At 32.7% G+C, this 10,252-nt stretch overlaps 1 non-coding gene across 1 annotated transcript; it reads left to right on the forward strand.

Moving 5' to 3' along the window:
- Nucleotides 1–8,782: 8,782 nt before the first annotated feature.
- Nucleotides 8,783–8,889, forward strand: LOC131820271 (U6 spliceosomal RNA). Its single transcript, XR_009349565.1, has one exon. It is a non-coding gene; the product is annotated as a U6 spliceosomal RNA (small nuclear RNA).
- The last annotated feature ends 1,363 nt before the right edge of the window (nt 8,890–10,252 follow it).

Below are 10,252 nucleotides of genomic sequence, written 5' to 3' on the forward strand. Positions count from 1 at the left end.
AATTTAAATAAATTCCTATTTATTTTATATATTTATAAATTTAAATAAATTCCTATTTATTTATTATTAAAGAAATTCCTCTAACAAACAGTATGTTTTGATGGTTGCTAGCAGGAAAGTGTTGTACTACATGGAAGTAATCAGAAAATGTGATCTAAAAGTCTGCTTTCAAGGGCGCCTGGGTGGCTCAGTGGGTTAAAATTCTGCTTTCAAGAAGCTATAACAGTATGTACTGAGCATTAGCTATTATATGCTATGGATGAATAACTGAAATCTACATTTGAAACTAATGGTACACTATATGTTAACTAATTGAATTTTAAAAAGTTAATTTAAAAAAACCACTATTTTATAAAACAATATTCCCAACAGGCTCTTTTGCTTTCAAATATTCACTTTGCAATGAGAGTCATTACTTTTGTCTAGCCAATTCTTACACCACTGTTTATCCCTTCCCTGCTTTATCCCTTCCCAGTATCAATAAAGGCTCACTTGGGTTACCTAGAAGCCATGAGAAAGCTTGTAATAGATCTGGCTGGTTTTCACCAGCAATTTGACCACCATGTGCACAGGGAAGTCTATTGATAAAGGCTTTATTGCAATAAGTTGCAAATACATGGATGATTTTGAATTCTCTTACTTGAGGTCTTGTTTCATGATAATAAATTTAGGGTGGCTTATTGGAATGGATGTTATTAACATATCTTCATAGTTCTAAGTACATGGAATTGTAAAATAGATTAATGAATGTGGCATTACTGACAACTGTCCTCATTTTGAAATCAAATTACAGTGTACTCAGATGAGGAAGCAAAGCAGATTTGGGATTATGAGTGAAATAATTTAAAAAAGTCTTAGGGGTATGATCACACTATTGGGTCATTCAGTAGAAAAATGTCAACTGATTGAGATTCTGTGTTCCCTGATTTCAGAGAGAAGTTAAGATAAATAAGTAACACGAGGAGACTAGGAAGCCAAACATAAGTGATAATTTTGTGCCAGGGTGCGTATACATCTGTTTATCTTCTTGCTTTACCACTAAGGTTGCTCCTAGAGGAGAGTTGAAATATGTGTTGGAGCTAATCTCTGTGGATTACACAAGAAACCACATCCTACAGCTCTCCCTGAAACACCCCTTATGATTTCAATGTAATTTGGTTTTTGCATTTTTAGAAATAACAAAATACTTTGCAAACTCATCTACTTTATTACCACCCCAAGTGAGTCAGCTGATTCCACATTTTAACACAGTGACAGTCACAGAGGAATGGAGGAATGAGTAGAGTTATCAATATATGTGCTTTTAAGAAGTATGACAGGGTAGCAGCTATTTCCAGGAACCAAAACATGGGTCAGCAGCTGTGCAGGAAAAGTGATGGAATAAATGACTCATTTCAGAGGAGTTCTATAACATATTAGTTCTATAATGTATCTTCAGCACCCAATTACGCGCTTTGATCTAAAGATAAGGATTTACAGTTAAGGTCCCATTTATGATTTGACTGGTAGGGTCTGAATCATTTTTACTATTGTTTTGACTATTACTTGAAACCTATAGTAGTACTTGGGATATGTGTTGTGTATTCTGTGAACATGTGCTATTTTTAGATTAGATAACTTCTGTCTCGAACCCCTGTAAATTTGTTTGTTTCTGTTTATTTGATAGTGGTTTCAGTAAATGGATATATCTGAAAAATTGCAAAGCCACTATTAAAATAAGTTATTATGATATATAGCATGGAATTGCACATTCCTCCTTTGAATCCGACAGAGCTTCACCATATCCTTAACAATTTGGGAAAAACATGCTATTATTTTTCTTTATAAAATTTCTCCTGTTAGGCTGTGATGGTTGTCATCAGCAGTAACTCCTCTTAAGGCTTTGTCAAAAGAGTTGAAAAAATTGGAAAGGTGTGAATGAAGCTGTTTGCTGAATATAAAGAAAAGAGCATTGAAGTACAATTCACACTCTTACTTCTCCTACTATGCTTTCAGATGTTTGACATTTGAAAATTTTGCTTTTAGGAGAGATGCCCTATATAATTCTTACTTTAAGGAGCAAGTTGCTTTTATAATTTTTTAATTGTTCTACCATTCAAGTATTTCCATTTAAATTAAATTCAATACCATTTAAAAAAAATCAAAAGTGCAGCCAGTATTCAATTCCTGGGCTAAATAATTTTAGAAAGCTTTGTGTTATTGAACCTACAGGGTTTTTCTGTTGTTTTAACTCTTTCTTTCTGTGATTTTTCCCATTAGTCACGTAAGGGACTGCAATATAACAGACATGGAGGATAAAGAAGGACTGAATAGAACAATCCTTGGCCTCATGAAGTTGAGAATCTAGCAAGGGAGTCAAACAATTCAATCATTCAGAGACAATTTATGGAGTGCCAGGCCTAAGATGAGCACAACAAAACCCCAGCACAGAGGAATCATTTTAGTGGGAGAGATAGATAATAGGTAAGCCAACTTAAAAAAAAAATCGTACTGGTTTTTCTTTAATAGTGATGCATATTTGAACTAAATTAGCACATTTTAAAAAGAGCAGTGATTGAGAAGAGGCTTTTTAACTGAGTGGTCCGAAAGGGCCTCCCTGAAAAAGTCTGTTTTGAACAGATTTCTGAATAATATCAGCTAGGAAGCTGCGTAAAAATCTCAGGGATGGGTGATTTTTCCAGTCAAAAAACTGTAAAGGCTCCAAAGTCACAATAGAGCTATAAGTTTCTCTAATAAAGTAACTTCTGACAAAGAATGAGAAGAAATAACTAACCCAGGTTTGAAAGAAAAGGGACAGACTTCCTATGGAATTCATATTTAATTAAAGCTCTAAAGGACAAAAATACAATAGAGCAAAATTCTGGTCACGCTGATATACCTAATGAAAGTTCATAAACAAGGTGTGGGTAGCAAAGAGTGTGTGGGAATGTTGGTAAGAACAGTGGGGAAGAGTCATCCCTGAACATGTTCTTAAATGAAGCAATTCTTGTGTTGTTTTAAAGGGTAAATTGGAGTTTGCCTAAGTGATTAGAGAAGGATGCCTCAGCTTACGGAAGTTCAAAGCCATAACGATGTGATAAACTACTGCAGACATTTTCATGTATATTTGTTGTTGCTTCTAGTAATGGTGATCTAAAAACTCCTACTTAAGACAACTAATAATCCAGACAAAATAGCTTTTAAAATTAAAAATATCAGAATGATTATAAAAATTAAGGTTGGGATTACTGGGCCAAAATACGAAATACAATGAGAGCCTAGAGATATATGCCCTGAAGCCATTTTAGCTATGAGAGCATTTGAAACTGCTAAAACACACTGAGCTGTGTTGTTAATAGACTCTTGATACTAGAGAAACAAAATTCAAAATCCAGCAGCAATCAAATTTGAGGACTTTGGTACAACCCAAATTTAAGTTGAGATCCCCAAAGCACAAGAAGAAGCAGAAATAAGACTATAGCCTACCATGCCTTCTGTGTAAACTGAGAAAGTCAATCATTGAATTTGGAGTATGATTGTCTTGTAGAGTCTCAGATATAAGAGAAAATCCTGCCAAGGAGGACCATACCATTATTATAGCTCTTAATTATCCCTACTCAATAAGAGTTTCAAATATAATGTCTTGAACATAGCAAAATGTAACAAAGCACACAAAGAAAAACCATTAACAAGATTTGATAGACAAAATGGGATTAAGTATGATGTTAAAATGATCAATAAAGATTGTAAAATGACTTGATTACTTTGCTCAAAGAAATGAGAGGGGAAGCAAATTGAACAAAAAACTGAAACTAAAAATGATATTGAGAAAGGTTTTATAAATGAACCAAATGGATACTCTAGAACTTTAAAGATATGACAGCTAATTTAAGATACCACAGGGGTGCCTGGGTGGCTCACTTAATTAAACCTCCAATTCATTTTCCTTTTTTTTTTTAACACCTTAATTGTATTTTATTTCTTTCATTTTGGCTCAGGTCATGATGTCAGGGTTGTGAAATAGAGCCCAGAGTTGGGCTCTGTGCTGAGCCTGGAGCCTGCTTAAGATTCTTTCCCCTTCTTTTTCTATCCCTCCCTGCGCTCTCACTTGCTCGCTCTCTCTTGCTTGCAAATAGATAGATAGATAGATAGATAATAGACAAAGCAAAATAAAAGCAGATTATGAAAATAAATATAAAGATTTTGAAATGAAAACAAGTTCAAAATAAAATAGAGAAGACCTACACAGCTAAAAGTTCATTCAGAATATCTACTATTAAAGAAGTCAGTATGACACAAATCAAAAGATTTGAGCATGTACTTTACAGAAAGGGTAATCCAAATGGCCACTCATATATAAAAACTGTTTATCTTTATTATGAATCTGGAATTAAATTGAATTAAATTAAAAATAAATTAAAACCTAAAATGACATACTATTACACACTTACCATATTGGGCAACAGTAAAATTGTCTTGCAAGAATGTGAAAGAATGAAAGTGCCCATAATAAAAACATTTGAGGTAAGTTGGACAATATTTAGAAAACTTAAAAAACTTAAATAAAGATTTGGTCCATTCCTAGAAATACAACATGGAACTAAATGAATATTTTCACCAGGATATGCACACAGATGATTATAGCTATTTCATTCATAACGGCAGATCAGTAGTGGTCTATTTGCACAATGTTACATTAAATAAGAGAGAATATTAACAAACTGGGAGGAGGGGCTAGGTTGTTATCATAAACAGATCTTCTATGGTGCTGATTATGTTCTATTTCTCAAAATCTTTAAGTTAAAAAAGTTTTCAAATTTATATCTAGATAGATAGATAGATAGATAGATAGGTAGGTAGATGATAGATAGACAAATATACCAGAAGCTGCAATGCTAGGCTAAGACCAGGCTTTAAAGGGCTTTTCTATGCTCTACTAAATACTTTAAACCATTCATTATATCATAGCTCAGTGTTCAAATCTCCATTTGTTTCCTCAGTTTCCTCATATTTATCTTAAGGTGACCTGATCCAGACTTTTGATCACCTTTGTCTAAATATTTCTATTTTAACAAAGTCCTTTTTAACACTGAGAGTCTAAAACATAGAAAAATACTCTGATTGTTATCTCACTAGAGTGGAAAATATATAGTTACCCATTAACTAATGATATCCATGTCTACATTAGATCCATGACATTTTTAATTCTTGGGAGCTTTTGGTTAAATGAATTTTTTAAGCTTCCTTTAAATGAAGCTTTAAGCCATCACCACATGAATAAAATTAAAGAACTAAATGAAAACAAGCCAAGTATTTACAGAGTAATAGAATGTGCAGTGGAAAGAATACAATTCTGAAATCATAAAGCCTAAATTAGTGTGATGCATCTTTACTAGCCATGTAATCATAAACCAGTTATCTAAATGTGTTAGCCTCAGTTTTTTCACCCATGAAATGGTGATGATAATACTTATTATGCAGAGTTGTTGTGTGGATGTGATGAAGCATGGAGCATGAGAGTCTCATATTCCATGCTAAAATGATAGCTATTTTTATACTTATAATAATTCTAATAATAGTAATTAAATTGTTCAAAATGGTAATATTCATTTATATTGAGGCATTGTATTGACTATTCACAGATACATTTACCAAAATAAATTTCATTTTACTTTACCCCCTCTGAGGATATATATTCCCTAATTCAATATGAATCTCATTATGAATAATAATTATCATAATAAATATGCTGATTTTTCTTCTATTTATTTTTAGTGAAGTATCCTTTACTGAATAAGCAAGTCTGTCTAATTCAAAATTTGCATGCTGCTTTCTTATGAAACTAGATTATAGAGTTGTATGAAATAAATTCATGCAGTTAAGACATTTATGTTTGGAAAAATGGGTGGTCAGTTTAGTATTTCAAAAGAAGATTTTAAATTTAAACCTTAAAACTGAGCTCCTTCAGCCTTATTTATAGGCCATCCTTCATGCTTCATAAGTACTCCTTCATTGTAAACTAAGTAATAGTTTTTGTCACAGTGTCTATAACGAAAATGGATTTTATATTCTATTATTTCAGAGTTCGTTGCAGTTTCTACTTCCTTACTTCCTTTTTTGAAAAATAGATTAATTCTACAAAAAGTTTTTTCCAGCTTTATTGAAAAAAAACGACATATTATAATTTGTAAATGTAAGAAATGATTTCTTATAACATTGCAAACTTTTAACATTGTGTAAATTTTGTACAATTTGATAAATTGGTATACATCTTTATTGCAATATAATCTATATAAAAATGTTAATACATCTACTATCTTGTATAGTTGCCACTGTTTTTTATGCATGTATCGTAAGGAATTTTAAGATCTATTCTCTTAGCAACTTTTATGTATATAGTATAGTAGAGATAAACTTCAGAGGTCTTGTGGGTTTTGTTCCAGACTGCCTCAATAAAGTGATTATCTCAAAAAACTAAGTCAAATTATTATTTTTTTTTGGTTTCCCAGTGCAAATAAAAAATTATGTTTCCCAGTGCATATAAAAAATAATCACTATACTGTACTGTTCAAAAGCATTATGCTTTTTAAGAAAAACCATGTATATACCTTAAGTAAACTAGTTCTGAGTTTTCAGTGGGTCATAATTACTGATCACAGATCACCATAACAAATACAATAATAATGAAAAAACTTGAAATATTGCAAGAATTACCAACATGTGACAGAGAGACACAAAATGAACAAATGTTGTTAGAAAAATGGTGGCAGCAGACCTCTTTTATACAAGATTGCTATAAACTTTCAACTTGTAAGAATGTGATATATGCAAAGTTTAATAAAGGGAAGCACAATAAAAATGTATGTATATATTATTAACTATGATCATCATGCTGTACATTAGATCCCCAGAACTTTTTCATATTATAGTTGCAAGTTTGTACCCTTTGACCACCTTATTCCACCCAGGTTCACCTCTTGTCAACTCAACTCTAAGTTTCCATTAGTTTGCCTTTTCCTCAGATTCTGTATGTAAGGGATATCATAATACATAAATTTAAAAAATATATACAATCTTTGAAATATTTCACTTAGTATAACGCCTTCAAGATCCATCCATGCTGTTGTAAATGGCAGTATTTCTTAATTTTTCATGGTTAAGTAGTATTCCATAGTATATTTTTACCATACTTATTTTATTCTTTCATCCATTAATGGATACTGAAGTTATTTCCATCTCTTGCTTAGAGTTAATAATTTTATAATAAACATAAGAGTGCAGATATGTCTTTGAACAGTGATTTCGTTGCCTTTAGATATATACCTAGAAGTGGGATTACTGAATCATATGGTAATTTTACTTTTAATAATATGAATAATCTCCATACTGTTTTCCATACAAATTTATATCCCTATCACAGTGCATAAGTTCCCCATTTTCCCCAATATTTACCAAAATTTGTTAGTTTCAATTTTTGGGTAGTATGTATTATAAGAGGTAGTAATATCTTGCTGTGTTTTTCAGAGGTAAACAACAACAACAACAACATAATGACTTTGCCCTGAGTTTTTTACGTTGAGCACTTTTTAATGCTCCTGTTGGTCATTTATATAACTTTTTTGAAAAAAAAAAGTCTATTGAGATCCTTTTGCTATTTTTTAATTATATATATTTTTTCTATTTGTATCTGTTGGTTATTAACCTCTTTTCAGATATAAGATTTGTAAGTGTTTTCTTACATTCTGTGGATTGTGTTTTCATTCTCTCTCTCTTTTTTTTTTGGCAATGCAGAAACTTTAGTTTGATGTAGTACCATTTATTTATTTTTGCTTTTTTTTTGCTTGTGTTTTTGGTCTGGTATCCAGAAAACTATTGGCAAGACCAATGTCAAGGAGAATTTTTCCTATGTTTTCCTTTAGGAAATGTAGTTTCATGCATCACCTTTAAGTCTTTAATCTATTTCAAGTTAAGACTTATGAGTGATATAAGGTTCCAGTTTTACTGTTTATGTGACTATTCAGTTTTAAATATCATTTATTGAACAGACTATCTTTACCCATTACATATGTTGGCCCCTGTCAAATATTAGGTGACTATGAAAGGATTTATTTCTGGACTCTCAATTCTGTTCTACTTGTTTATGGGTCTTTTTTTATGCCAGTATACTTTATTGTTTTGAGCATGAGGGCTTTGTAGTATAGTTTCAAATCAAGAAGTGTAATTTCTCTTCTTCATTCTTTCTCAGAACTGCTTTGATTATTTGTCGTCTTTTATGGTCTCATATAAATTTTAGGATTCTTTACTTACTTCTGTAAAAAATTATATGGATTTTTTTAAAGATTTTTAATTTATTTATTTGACAGAGAGAGATGACAAGCAGGCAGAGAGGCAGGCAGAGAGAGAAGAGGAAGCAGGCTTCCTGCTGAGCAGAGAGTCTGATGCGGGGCTCGATCCCAGGACCCTGGGATCATGACCTGAGCCGAAAGCAGCGGCTTAACCCACTGAGCCACACAGGCGCCCCTAACATTGGATTTTTGATAGGAATTGGATTTACAGATGGTTTTCGGTAGTATGGACATTTTAACAATGTTAATTCTTGCCATTCATAAATATGAGCTATCTTTCCGTTTGTGTCTCCTTCAATTTCTTTATCAATGTCATAGTTTATGGAGTACAGATCTTTCATCTTCTTAGTTAAATCTATTCCTAAGTATTTTATTATTTTTGATGCTATTGTGAATTAGATTGTTTTCTTTATTTTTTCAGATAGTTCATCATTAGAGTGTTAAAATGCTCCTGTCTTGTGCTTACTTTGGCAGCACATATACTAAAATTGGAATGATGCAGAGAAGATTAGCGTGATCACTAAACAAGGATGACATGAAAAACTGGGAAGCATTCCATATTAAAAAGAAATGAAACAAAACAAAATTCTTGTCTGTTATATATTGATCTTGTATTTGGCAGCTTTACTAAATTTGTTTATTCAAAATATTTTGTGAAGTTTTTAGGATTTTTTAACATGTAAGTTCATGTTATCCAAAAAAATAAAATTTTACTTCTTCCTTTTTTTTTTTTTTTGGAGTCTCTTATTTCCTTGTGTTCCTTGTTTCTCTGGCTAGGACATCCAGTAGTATGTCAAATGAGAGTAGTGAAAGTGGATACACTTGTCTTTTTTCTGATCGTTAAGGGGAAAACTTTCAAACTTTTTTGATTGAATATGAGATTAGCTCTGGGCTTGCAATATGTGTTTTCTCTTTAATGGATTTTTAAAATTATTTTTTAAATTTTTTTATAAACATATAATGTGTTTTTATCCCTAGGGGTACAGGTATGTGAATCACCAGGTTCACACATTTCATAGCACTCACCATCACTCACCATAGCACTTGCCCTCCCCAATGTCCATACCCCCACCATCCTCTCCCAACACACCTCCCCCCAGCAACCCTCAGTCTGTCTTGTGAGATTCAGTCTTTTATGGTTTGTCTCCCTCCCAATCCCATCTTCTATTTTTCTTTTCGTACGCCCGAAACCGCCTATGTTGCATCTCTACTTCATCATATCAGGGAAATCATAGGATAGTTGTCTTTCTCAGATCGATTTATTTCGCCAAGCATAATACCCTCTAGTTCCATCCACGTCATCACAAATAGCAGGATTTCATTTCTTTTGATGGCTGCATAGTATTCCATTGTACATATATACCACATCTTATTTATTGATTCATCTGTTGAAGGACATTTAGGTTCTTTCCATAGTTTAACTATTGTGGACATTGCTGCTATAAACATTTGGGTGCATGTGCCCCTTCAGAATGCCACGTTTGTATCTTTAGGGTATATACTCAGTACTACAATCACTGGGTCATAGGGTAGTTCTATTTTCTGCTTTTTGAGGCACCTCCACGCTGTTTTCCAGAGTGGTTGCACCAGCTTGCATTCCCGCGTACAGTGTAGGAGGGTTGCCCTTTCTCCACATCCTCGCCAGCATCTGTCATTGACTGACTTGTTCATTTTAGCCATTCTGAAAGGTGTGAGGTGGTATCTCATTCTGGTTTTGATTTGTATTTCCCTGATGCCGAGTAATGTGGAGCATTTTTTCATGTGTCTGTTGGCCATTTAGATGTATTCTTTGCAGAAATGTCTGTTCATGTGCTCTGCCCATTTCTTCATTGGGTTATTTGTTCTTAGGGTGTTGAGTTTGATAAGCTCTTTATAAATTTTGGATACTGGCCCTTTATCTGGTATGTTATTTGCAAATATCTTCACCC

Source organism: Mustela lutreola, chromosome 17 (genome assembly GCF_030435805.1).
Source record: "Mustela lutreola isolate mMusLut2 chromosome 17, mMusLut2.pri, whole genome shotgun sequence".
Taxonomy (NCBI): domain Eukaryota; kingdom Metazoa; phylum Chordata; class Mammalia; order Carnivora; family Mustelidae; genus Mustela; species Mustela lutreola.